Here is a 12,736-nt window from a genome sequence, read left to right as displayed (position 1 = left end):
AAATGATAGAAGGTCTTGTACCATTTCATCGTCTTATGGAGAACATTGTAGTAGCCTATCACACCTCCCATGCTCTTGTTGCAGTTGGAATCGGGGCATTTTTTGCGGTCCATGCCCCAGTAGCGCTGAGACAACAGGTGTCCGGCTGGATGAACCAGCTTCAGTGGGAGATGGACACCTTGGCACTGGGGGCTCCCATTCGGAGTCAGTGTCACTGTGAAAGAAAATGCTCAGTTAGAATAGTTTCACATATGAGCCCTGTATCAACAGGTATAATGAACAGATATATATAGAGTACAGGGAACATAAGGTTGAATATATTATTTTAGACCTGCTAGAACTACTGTCTCATTTATATTATGACAGACCAGCTAGATCTACTGTCTATATTATGAAATTTCAGCTAGATCTACTGTCTCTATTATATTATGACAGACCAGCTAGATCTACTGTCTTTATTATATTACAACAGACCAGCTGTTTCTACTGTCCACTTTGGTCATTGTTGTAGGCCTGCCCTCCCCTCAACAGCCTCATAGGCTATTTCATGTGGGGGTGGGGTGGGGTGGAGCGGCAGACACACGCATCTCGGCCATGCTCCCTCTAATCCACAATATGTGTATATATGCACACACAACATACCCCCACCCACAATGTATAGCCAACGTGTACTTTACACATTTCATTACATTTTTATATATTGCTATTAAAATTTTACAAAAAATCACATTTCATGTGATTAATTTCAAACAACGGCATTAGCAAGAGAAGAACTTACCAGTCCAAAATGATGTCCTCTCCGTTCAAAAAATATTCAAAGCTATGCTAGCTAAATGAATAGTCCTCCAACAATCTGTCTCACTTTCCCAACAATCTATCTCACTTTCCCGATCAATTTCTTCTAAAATTGTGTGTACTCTATATCTAGACTTAGATTTAGCTTTCCCTGACTTAGTCGCCATACTGACAAGCGGTTCAGAAAATGTTTCGTGTTAGGCTATAAACATTGATTTTATCAAACAAAAGACCATTCATTGTGTAACAATGAGCATTGGGATTGCAAACAGAGGAAGATCGTCAAAGGTAGACAATTTATTTTATTGCAGTTTGTGATGTTACACCTGTGCTGGTTGAAATAGTTTTTTTATGGGCTCTGCTGTCAGATAATCGCATCGTATTCTTTCGCAGTAAATCCTTTTTAAAATCTGACAACGCAGTTGGATTAGCAAGATTCTAGGCTTTCGACATTTGTGAGACACTTGTATTTTCATGAATGTTTAATATGAATATTTCTGTAGCGATCACCGTATGTTGTCAAATTTAATCCCGCTAACGGGTTCGGTGCGCAAAGAGGTTAACCTATAGCGTCGAGCAATTCCGTATCCGGGAGCGTAATCATAGCCTCAAGCTCATTACCATAACGTTTCCTATTCATGAAAGTCGCAAATGAAATGAAATAAATATATTGAAACACAAGCTTAGCCTTTTGTTAACAACACTGTCGTCTCAGATTTTCAAAATATGCTTTTCAACCAAAGCTACACAAGCATTTGTGTAAGAGTATTGATAGCCTAGCATAGCATTAAGCCTAGCATTCAGCAGGCAAAATTTTCACAAAAACAAGAAAAGCATTCAAATAAAATCATTTACCTTTGAAGAACTTCGGATGTTTTCAATGTTCATTTTTTCCAAAAAGATTATTTGTGTAGACGAAATAGCTCCGTTTTGTTCATCACGTTTGGCTAAGAAAAAGACCGGAAAATGCAGTCATTTACAACACCGAACTTTTTTCCAAATTAGCTCCATAATATCGACAGAAACATGGCAAACGTTGTTTAGAACCAATCCTCAGGGTGTTTTTCACATATCTATTTGATAATCTATCAGTGGTGGCAGTTGGCTTCTCATCAGAAGCAAACGGAAAAATACTGCAACTGGAGATTACGCAAAAATTGCGACAGAGGACACCAAGCGACCACCTGGTAGATGTAGTCTCTTATGGTCAATCTTCCAAAGATATGCCTACAAATACGTCACAATGCTGCAGACACCTTGGGGAAAACGTGGAAAACATAAGCTGACTCCTAGCTCCTTCACAGCCATATAAGGAGTCATTGGCATGAGGCGGTTTAAAAAAATGTGGCACTTCCTGATTGGATTTTTATCTGGGTTTTTTCTGTAACATCAGTTCTGTGGCACTCACAGACAAAATCTTTGCAGTTTTGGAAACGTCAGAGTGTTTTCTTTCCAAAGCTGTCAATTATATGCATAGTCGAGCATCTTTTCGTGACAAAATATCTTGTTTAAAACAGGAACGTTTTTCATCCAAAAAATAAAACAGCCCCCCCTATATCCAAGAAGTTAATGGAGGGAAACTTAATAAATCCATTTTACAACATTTCTATCAGCATGTTAAATGTGCATCCAGAGGGAATAAAAAACTCTGGACCAACTTTACTCCACACACAGAGATGCTTCCAAAGATCTCCCTCCATTTGTCAAATCTGACCATAATTCTATCCTGATTTCTGCTGACAAGCAAAAATGAAAGCAGGATGCACCAGTGACTAGATCAATTAAGTGGTCAGATGAAACAGATGCTAAGCGACAGAACTGTTATGCTAGCACAGACTAAAATATGTTCTGGGATTCCTCCAATGGCATTGAGGAGTACACCACATCAGTCGTTTGCTTCATCAATAAATGCATCGACGACATCGTCCCCACAGTGACCGTACGTACATACCCCAACTAGAAACCATGGATTACAGGCTACATCCGCACTGAGCTAAAGGCTAGAGCTGCCGCTTTCAAGGAGCGGGACTCTAACTTGGAAGCTTATAAGAAATCCCGCTATGCACTCCGACGAACCATTAAACAGGCAAAGCTTCAATACAGGACAAAGATCGAATCATACTACACCGGCTCTGGCTCTAATCGGATGTGGCAGGGCTTGCAAACCATTAGACTACAAAGGGAAGCACAGACGAGAGCCGAGAGCTGCCCAGTGACACGAGCCTACCAGACGAGCTAAACTACTTCAATGCTCGCTTCGAGGCAAATAACACTGAAGCATGCATGAAAGCAGCTGTTCCGGAAGACTGTGTGATTATGCGCTCCACAGCCGATGTGAGTAAGACCTTTTAAACAGGTCAACATTCACAAGGTCACAGGGCCAGACGGATTACCAGGACGTGTACTGCAAGCATGCACTGATCAACTGACAAGTGTCTTCACTGACATTTTCATCCTCTCCCTGTCTGAGTCTGTAATACCAACATGTTTTAAGCAGACTATCACAGTGCCTGTGCCCAAGAACACTAAGGTAACCTGCCTAAATGACGACCAACCCGTAGCACTCACGTCCGTAGCCATGAAGTGCTTTGAAAGGCTGGTCATGGCCCACATCAACACCATTATCCCAGAAACCCTAGACCCACTCGAATATGCCTACCGCCCTAACAGATCCACAGATGATGCAATCTCTATTGCACTCCACACTGCCCTTTCCCCCCTGGACAAAAGGAACATCTATGTGAGAATGCTATTCATTGACTACAGCTCAGCATTCAACACTGTAGTGACCTCAAAGCTCATCACTAAGCTAAGGACCCTGGGACTAAACACCTACCTCTGCAACTGGATCCTGGACTTCCTGACGGGCTGCCCCCAGGTTGTAAGGGTAGGTAACAACACATCCACCATGCTGATCCTCAACACAGGGGCCCCTCAGGGGTGCGTGCTCAGTCCCCTCCTGTTCTCCCCGTTCACCCATGACTGCACGGCCAGGCACGACTCTAACACCATCCTTAAGTTTGCCTGAACAACGACGAGACAGCCTATAGGGAGGAGGTCAAAGACCTGGCCGTGTGGTGCCAGGACAACACCCTCTCCCTTAACATGATCAAGACAAAGGAGATGATTGTGGACTACAGGAAAAAGAGGACTGAGCACATCCCCCATTCTCATCAATGGGCTGCAGTCGAGCAGGTTGAGAGCTTCAAGTTCCTTGGTGTCCACATCACCAACAAACTAACATGGTCCAAGCGCACAAAGACCATTGTGAAGAGAGCACGACAAAATACATTCCCCGTCAGGCGACTGAAAAGATTTAGCATGGGTCCGGAGATCCTCAAAATGTTCTACAGCTGCACCGTCGAGAGTATCCTGGTATTGTAACTACTCGCACTCTGACCGCAAGGCACTACAGAGGGTAATGAGTACGGCCCAGTACATCACTGGGGCCAAGGTTCCTGCCATCCAGGACATCTTATACCAAGAGGTGTCAGAGGAAGACCCTAAAATTGTCAGCCACCCTAGTCATAGACTGTGTACAGACGTTGAAGACGGACATGCGTGAATTATCATGCTGAAGCATGAGGTGATGGAGGCGGATGAATGGCACTACAATGGGCCTCAGGATCTCGTCACGGTATCTCTGTGTATTCAAATTGCCATCAATAAAATGGAATTGTATTCGTTGTCCGTAGCTTATATCTGCCCATACTATAACCCCACAGCCACCATGGGGCACTTAACAAAATGTGGAATAAGTCAACAGGTCTGAATACTTTCCGAATGCACTGTATATCATAAGATAGTGTTGCAATTAAAATTATTTTGAAGACCAATACATCCTTAACTATTACAACACTTTCAGTAATGGTTACAGAAATGTTTTACTTGCTTTGACTGATATGCGTTCTTTACTATCAACCTTGGTTGAATGCAATGACGGTACGTTACTAAGGACAAGAGCGCCCGCTAAATGACCAAAATGTAAAAATGAAAACACGCAAAGAACACTGGGTAATATGTAGCTGCATGGGCAATTCCAGTAATATACTGTCAATTAGATTACGGTAACATTTTTAGTACCATAAAATTCATTGCCATAAAATTGATTACAGTCACTGTACCGTGAAATGAATTACAGTAACTTACTGGCCAATTGCTTCCAGAAAGTTACTGTATATTTTACAGGGAATGTTTTAATGTGGTTCCAGTTGCACCTACTGGGACAGCACCAGTCTGTGGTTGGCCTCATGGCACAATATACAGGGACATGCTGAGGACCTATGGGTCCAGGAGGATCTTGAGATCTTCATTTCCAACTGAGCTGCTCCACTGGCTGCAGGACGGACATGTTGAAGAACCAATGTTTCTCCACACAGCCGTGGCAGCTGCTGCTCCAGCCTGACACCAGTCTACCTGCAGGGGACAGACAAAACATTAGGTTCACAGATAGGTTTCAATTTAGAATGTCAAATCAAATTGTATTAGTCACATGGGCCGAATACAACAGGTTCACCTTACAGTGAAATGCTTAAATACGAGCCCCTAACCAACAAAACAAATACAGATAAGAATAACAAATACAAGTAACAAGTAATTAAAGAGCAGCAGTAAAATAACAATAACGAGACAATATACGGGGGGTTACGGGTTAGTTGATATATATGCATATGCATATGTTGGTAGAGTTAAAGTGACTATGCATAGATAACAGAGTAGCAGCGGTGAAAAGGGGGGTGCAAATAGTCTGGGTAGCCATTTGATTAGATGTTCATCTTTTGGCTTGGGGGTAGAAGCTGATTGTGTAGTATAAAATGTTTCAACCAATCTAATCCAATCTACTAGTTATTGGATTTATTCCACCCGTTACTGATATGGTTGTTCCAGTTGAGATGATTGAGGTAGTGTCAGTATTAAATCTACTCTACCCTGGCAATCATTCTGAATGAAGGTTGTGGGTAATGAAAGGGTAATAAGGCTGGTGGAACTCTACATAGAGGGTTCTAGGATGAATCCTCCAAAGATTCTAAACTGAGACTAGGAATTGTTTTAAGATGGTCATACTATGGATCATTTAGCCATTTTCTTAATCCATTTTAAAATAAAGCTGTAATGTAACAAAATGTGGAAAAGCTAAAGGGGTCTGAATACTTTCCCAAAGCACTGTATACATGGTAAAAACAGATAGTTCCTTTTGAACTCTTTTGAATTGTCTGTCCTATATCTATTTGTTGGCACTAAAGTATTTCCATACTTCCCTTCATTTTTTAAAACTGGTACGGTGTTACCTTGAGGCTAGTTTCGTGAGTCTTATACAAAAACAACCAACATGTAGGAGTTTGTGAGAGTCGACGGTGTGGTAATATTAGTTTGTAGTCCAAACCGTTCGGATGCTACAGACAGAAGTTTTCCCATCGGAGGTACCAACTTCAGACAAGGCCCGTGAAGCTTGTGGGCATAGAAGAGACGCTACAGACATTGTCATGAAAAGACAGATTTTTGGGATGTCTCCAGGTCTGACAAAAACCGCTGTAGCTCTGCCACCTTCCACCGCAGAAGCGACATCGGTGGATGCGATGGATTGAAATGCAGCCTAGGCCAAAAAATAAAGCTTCTCTAGCTTAAGGATGGATTTTGATGGGGAGGCCTGTTTTGTCATGGGCAGCCCCATTGAGGGAGTTCACCATTTTTAAATAGTCAACACATTAACATCAACACGCCACTGTTACGATCAACTAGGAGTGGTGGGTGGAATCAGGCGCAGAGAGCAGGGTTCAGTCGTTTGTCAAATTTATTCACCAGCGCAACAAAACAGTCACGCCAACACACAGAGCGTATATAAGTTGCCAGTCCAAACAACAGGACAAAAATAGTCCGGAGAATAAAGACACAAATAAATCACACCATCAAACACAGCGTAACAAAAAACAAGCCCGCACAAATACCCAGCGGGCCTAGTGCCCTTAAATACCCTACAAACAAACCCTAATACAAAACAGGTGTACCCAATTACTCAATAACCAAAACAAACGGAAAGGGAATCGATGGCAGCTAATAGGCCGGCGACGAAGACCGCCGAGCACCGCCCGAACAGGAAGAGGCACCATCTTCGGCGAGGTTCGTGACAGTACCCCCCCCCCCCCCCCCCCGCCTGACGCGCGGCTCCCGCAGCGCGCCGACCCCGGCCTCGAGGACGACCCGGAGGACGAGGCGCAGGGCGATCCGGGTGGAGGCGGTGGAAATCCTTCAAGAGGGAAGGATCTAAAATGTCCCTCCCCGGTACCCAGCACCTCTCCTCCGGACCGTACCCCTCCCAGTCCACGAGGTACTGCAGGCCCCTCACCCGGCGTCTCGAGTCCAGAATAGCTCGTACTGTGTACGCCGGGGACCGCCCGATGTCCAGAGGGGGTGGAGGGACCTCCGGTACCTCACTGTCTTGTAGGGGACCAGCTACCACCAGCCTGAGGAGAGAAACATGAAACGAGGGGTTAATACGATAATAAGAGGGAAGTTGCAATCTATAACACACCTCGTTTATCCTCCTCAGGACTTTAAATGGCCCCACACACTGCGGCCCCAGCTTCCGGCAGGGCAGGCGGAGGGGCAGGTTTCGGGTCGAGAGCCAGACCCTGTCCCCTGGTGCGAACACCGGGGCCTCACTGCGGTGGCGGTCAGCGTCTCTCTTCTGCCGTTCACTGGCCTGCCTGAGAGAACCCTGGACTGCCCGCCAGGTCTCTCTAGAGCGCTGTACCCACTCCTCCACCGCAGGAGCCTCGGTCTGACTCTGATGCCACGGAGCCAGGACTGGCTGGTAGCCCAGTACGCATTCGAATGGCGACATATTCGTGGACGAATGCCGAAGAGAGTTCTGGGCCAACTCTGCCCACGGGACGTACCTCGCCCATTCTCCTAGCCGGTCCTGGCAATACGACCTCAGAAACCTACCCACTTCCTGGTTTACTCTCTCCACCTGCCCATTACTTTCGGGGTGATAACCAGAGGTAAGGCTGACCGAGATCCCCAGACGCTCCATAAACGCCTTCCAAACCCGGGACGTGAACTGGGGACCCCGATCGGAGACGATATCCTCTGGAACCCCATAGTTCCGGAAGACGTAGGTAAATAGCGCCTCTGCAGTCTGTAGGGCCGTAGGGAGACCAGGCAATGGGAGGCGACGGCAGGACTTAGAGAACCGATCCACAACGACCAGAACGGTAGTGTTCCCCTAAGATGGGGGAAGATCAGTAAAGAAATCCACCGAGAGATGGGACCATGGCCGTTGTGGAACCGGGAGGGGCTGTAACTTCCCTCTAGGAAGGTGCCTAGAAGCCTTACTCTGGGCGCATACCGAACAGGAAGAGACATAGAGCCTCACATCCCTAGCTAAGGTGGGCCACCAGTATTTCCCCCTAAGACCCCGCACTGTCCTATCAATCCCTAGATGACCCGCAGACGGTAGTGTGTGGGCCCACCGAATCAACTTATCACGGACACCAAGCGGTACGTAACTTCGACCAGTCGGACACTGTGTAGGCGCAGGTTCAACCCTCAACGGCCGCGCGATGTCCGTGTCCACCTCCCATACCACTGGGGCCACCAGCCGAGAGGCTGGAAGGATGGGAGTGGGTTCGATGGACCGGTCCTCGGTGTCATAGAGACGGGACAGCGCGTCGGCCTTAGTGTTGAGGGAACCTGGTCTGTAAGAGATCGTAAATCTAAAACGTGTAAAGAACATGGCCCACCTAGCATGACGCGGATTCAGTCTCCTCGCTGCTCGAATATACTCCAGATTACGGTGGTCAGTCCAGATGAGAAAAGGGTGTTTAGCCCCCTCTAGCCAGTGTCTCCACACCTTGAGGGCTTTTACCATAGCAAGCAACTCCCAGTCCCCCACATCATAGTTCCGCTCCGCCGGACCCAGCTTATTAGAAAAGAAAGCGCAGGGATGGAGCTTCGGTGGCGTGCCCGAGCGCTGAGACAGCACGGCTCCAACCCCAGCCTCGGACGCATCCACCTCCACTATGAATGCTAACGAAGGGTCCGGATGCGCCAACACGGGAGCCCCAGTGAACAGTGCCTTCAACTGGTTGAAGGCTCCATCAGCCTCTGCTGACCACCGCAGACGCACCGGCCTCCCCTTCAGCAGTGAGGTAATGGGCGCCGCTACTTGACCAAAACCCCGGATAAACCTCCGGTAGTAATTGGCAAACCCTAAAAACCGCTGCAGCTCCTTTACCGTGGTCGGAGTCGGCCAATTACGCACGGCGTTAACGCGGTCACACTCCATCATCATCCCCGAGCTGGAAATGCGATAACCCAGGAAGGAGACGGCTGGTTTGGAGAACACACATTTCTCAGCCTTGACGTATAGGTCATGCTCCAGCAGTCGCCCAAGAACCTTGTGCACCAGGGAAACATGCGCGGCGCGTGTGGTAGAATAAATCAAGATGTCATCAATATAGACTACCACACCCTGCCCGTGCAAGTCCCTGAGAATCTCTTCTACAAAGGATTGGAAGACGGCTGGAGCATTCTTCAACCCATACGGCATGACGAGCTACTCATAGTGGCCTGATGTGGTACTAAACGCTGTTTTCCACTCGTCTCCTCCCCGAATATGCACCAGACTATACGCGCTCCTGAGGTCCAGTTTTGTGAAGAAACGCGCTCCGTGGAATGATTCCACCGCCGTAGCGATGAGAGGTAGCGGATAACTAAAACCCACTGTGATCGAATTGAGACCTCAATTATCAATGCACGGACGCAGACCTCCCTCCTTTTTCCTCACAAAAAAGAAACTTGAGGAGACGGGTCACATGGAGGGCCTAATGTACCCCTGTCTCAGAGCTTCCGTGACATATGTTTCCATAGCCAGCGTCTCCTCCTGTGACAGTGGGTACACATGACTCCGGGGAAGTGCAGCGTTCTCCAGGAGGTTTATCACGCAATGCCACCGTCGATGGGGTGGTAATTTGGTCGCTTTCTTCTTACTAAAAGCGATAGCCAAATCGGCATATTCTGGGGGAATGCGCACAGTGGAAACCTGGTCTGGACTCTCCACCGTCGTGGCACCGATGGAAACTCCTATACACCTCTCTGAACACTCGTCTGACCACCCCTTAAGAGCCCCCTGTTTCCAGGAAATAAGGGGATTGTGAATAGCCAGCCAGGGAACCCCCAACACCACTGGAAACCCAGGTGGATCAATAAGGTAGAAACTGATCCTCTCCCTATGATTCCCCTGTGTTACCATGTCCAGCGGAATCGTGGCCTCCCTGACCAGCCCTGACCCTAACGGTCGGCTATCTAAGGAGTGCACGGGGACAGGTGGGTCTATCTGCACTAACGGAATGCCCAATTTACGGGCGAGTCCACGATCCATAAAACTCCCAGCTGCACCTGAATCGACTAGCGCCTTATGCTGAAGAGAGGGGAAAAACACAGGATTTTTTTTTTACAAAAACATGTGACCAACAGGGAGCTCTGGGTGAATTTGGTGCTTACTCACCTGGGGTGGCCGTGGAGTGTTCCACCGACCATCTCGACTCCCAGAGGGACTCCTCCAACACCGGTCCAAAGTGTGTCCTCTCCGTCCACAATAGGAGCAGGAGGAGCCCCCTCTGATCCCCCTAGATGCAGCTCCTCCCAACTCCATCGGAGTGGGAGTGGGAGAGCTGGAAGGTGGAATTAACAGGACCCCTTCTGAACGCCCGCGGGCAGCAGGCAGGTTGTCTAATCGAATAGACATGTCTATTAGTTCATCCAGGGAGAGAGTTGTGTCCCTGCAAGCTAGCTCCCTGCGGACGTCCTCCCGGAGACTACACCGGTAATGGTCCATCAGGGCCCTGTCATTCCACCCAGCACCAGCAGCAAGGGTCCTAAACTCCAACGCAAAGTCCTGCGCGCTCCTCGTCTCCTGTCTGAGGTGGAACAGTCGCTCACCCGCCGCTTTATCCTCTGGTGGATGATCGAACACAGCTCGGAAACGACAGGTGAACTCCAGGTAGTTGTCCCGAGCCGAGTCTGGACTGTTCCAGACCGCGTTAGCCCAGTCCAGGGCCCTGCCCGTTATTAAACAGGAGACGAGGAGGCTCACACTCTCCTCACCTGAGGGAGCCGGACGCACGGTAGCCAGGTAGAGCTCTAGCTGGAGCAAAAATCCCTGGCACCCAGCCGCCGCTCCATCGTACTCCCTCGGGGGGGAGAGACGCAGTGCGCCGGACCCAGAGGACGACGTAGGTGGAGTAGGTGGTGTCGGCAGTGGGGGAGCTGGGGTAGACGTCGGTAGACCACTCCTCTCCCATCGTTCCATCCTCTCCATCATCTGGTCCATCGCGGTACCAATCCGATGGAGGACAGCTGTGTGGTGATGGACGCGCTCCTCCATAGTGGGGAGAGGGGTGGTCGCTGCTCCTGCTGACTCCATTTCTGGTGGTGCGAGCTTCTGTTACAATCAAAAAGGAGTGGTGGGTGGGATGAGGCGCAGAGAGCAGGGTTCAGTCGTTTGTCAAATGTATTCACCAACAAAACAGTCACGCCAACACACAGAGCGTATATAAGTTGCCAGTCCAAACAACAGGACAAAAATAGTCCGGAGAATAAAGACACGAATAAATCACACCATCAAACACAGCGTAACAAAAAACTAGCCCGCACAAATACCCAGCGGGCCAAGTGCCCTTAAATACCCTACAAACAAACCCTAATACAAAACAGGTGTACCCAATTACCCAATAACCAAAACAAACGGAAAGGGAATCGATGGCAGCTAATAGGCCGGCGACAACGACCGCCGAGCACCGCCCGAACAGGAAGAGGCACCATCTTCGGCGAGGTTCGTGACAGCCACAGGATATACCCCATTGGACTTTGGGCTCTGCTGGGAGTTTACCTCATAGCCTATGGGATTTTCATTGAATATTTAATGGAGGAGGATGGTGAATGTGATCTATATAACATACCAATATTCCTCCTTATACCATCAAACACAGACACAAAATTGAGCAGTTCAGTCATCTGCACCCAATATATCTAGCCTTCAACATAATTCTCATAGCGTACATATTTGTACCTCTGTTGATTCATATGCATTGAATTGTGTCCAGTCTCTGTTTTAGAAAGATTTGTACAGAGATGAAATGATCAATTTAGATCATACAAGGATAAAACCTTACCTTAAACTGAGGAGATCTTTACATTTTTCTGTTAAATGGCTGCATCTGCTGTCCTTTCAAATTAAAATCCATATGTTTCAGTTGGGCAGTTAGGTTCCAGCAAGAAACCCCACCAACTAAGGAGGTTCCTCGGTGAAACCCACCTCCTGTGGGGTTCTTGGAAGAACCTTTTGGGGGCCATTTTCGGTGCCAAAAACCCTTATGTTCTTGAAAGAACTTAGAGGATCTTAGAAGAACCCTTGTTGAACCCCTAATTTTTAGAGTGTACAGGGATGTAGTGCCGTCATAGCGCGAGGGTGAATATAACGAGCTGGTAAAAATATGTCTGGAAATGTTATTCTGATAAATTCTAAATTAATTATATTTAATTACCACAAAATTCTATGAAAACGACACACTAAATAAATGTTCAAAAAAAATAATTCAAGAAGATCTATAAGCACATTCCCATAAAACGGATTGACATCATTGATTGGCATTCGTTTAGGACGTGAAGAATTATCATTCACCGTTGACAGTGATGGCCTATTTTGAAATTAGTTATGCTTAACTGTCTGCGACGGCATTACAAATATACATTTTTCTTGAGACAAAAAGCCTGTGCTTTGGCATAGGCAGATGTTGCAATTGGAGGATGCATTTTGTGCCTATTCTACAGTAATATTCAATGGGCTATATCTGTCGGTACAATGATGAGAAATGATGACCTCATAAAGATTTGCTCTTCCCATAAAACGTTAGGTGATTGTTGCAGTCACTCATTAGAG

The sequence above is a fragment of the Oncorhynchus clarkii genome, chromosome 22 (genome assembly GCF_045791955.1).
Source record: "Oncorhynchus clarkii lewisi isolate Uvic-CL-2024 chromosome 22, UVic_Ocla_1.0, whole genome shotgun sequence".
Taxonomy (NCBI): Eukaryota; Metazoa; Chordata; class Actinopteri; order Salmoniformes; family Salmonidae; genus Oncorhynchus; species Oncorhynchus clarkii.
The sequence above is the reverse complement of the archived record's forward strand: the minus strand, read 5'-3'. Positions refer to the sequence as shown.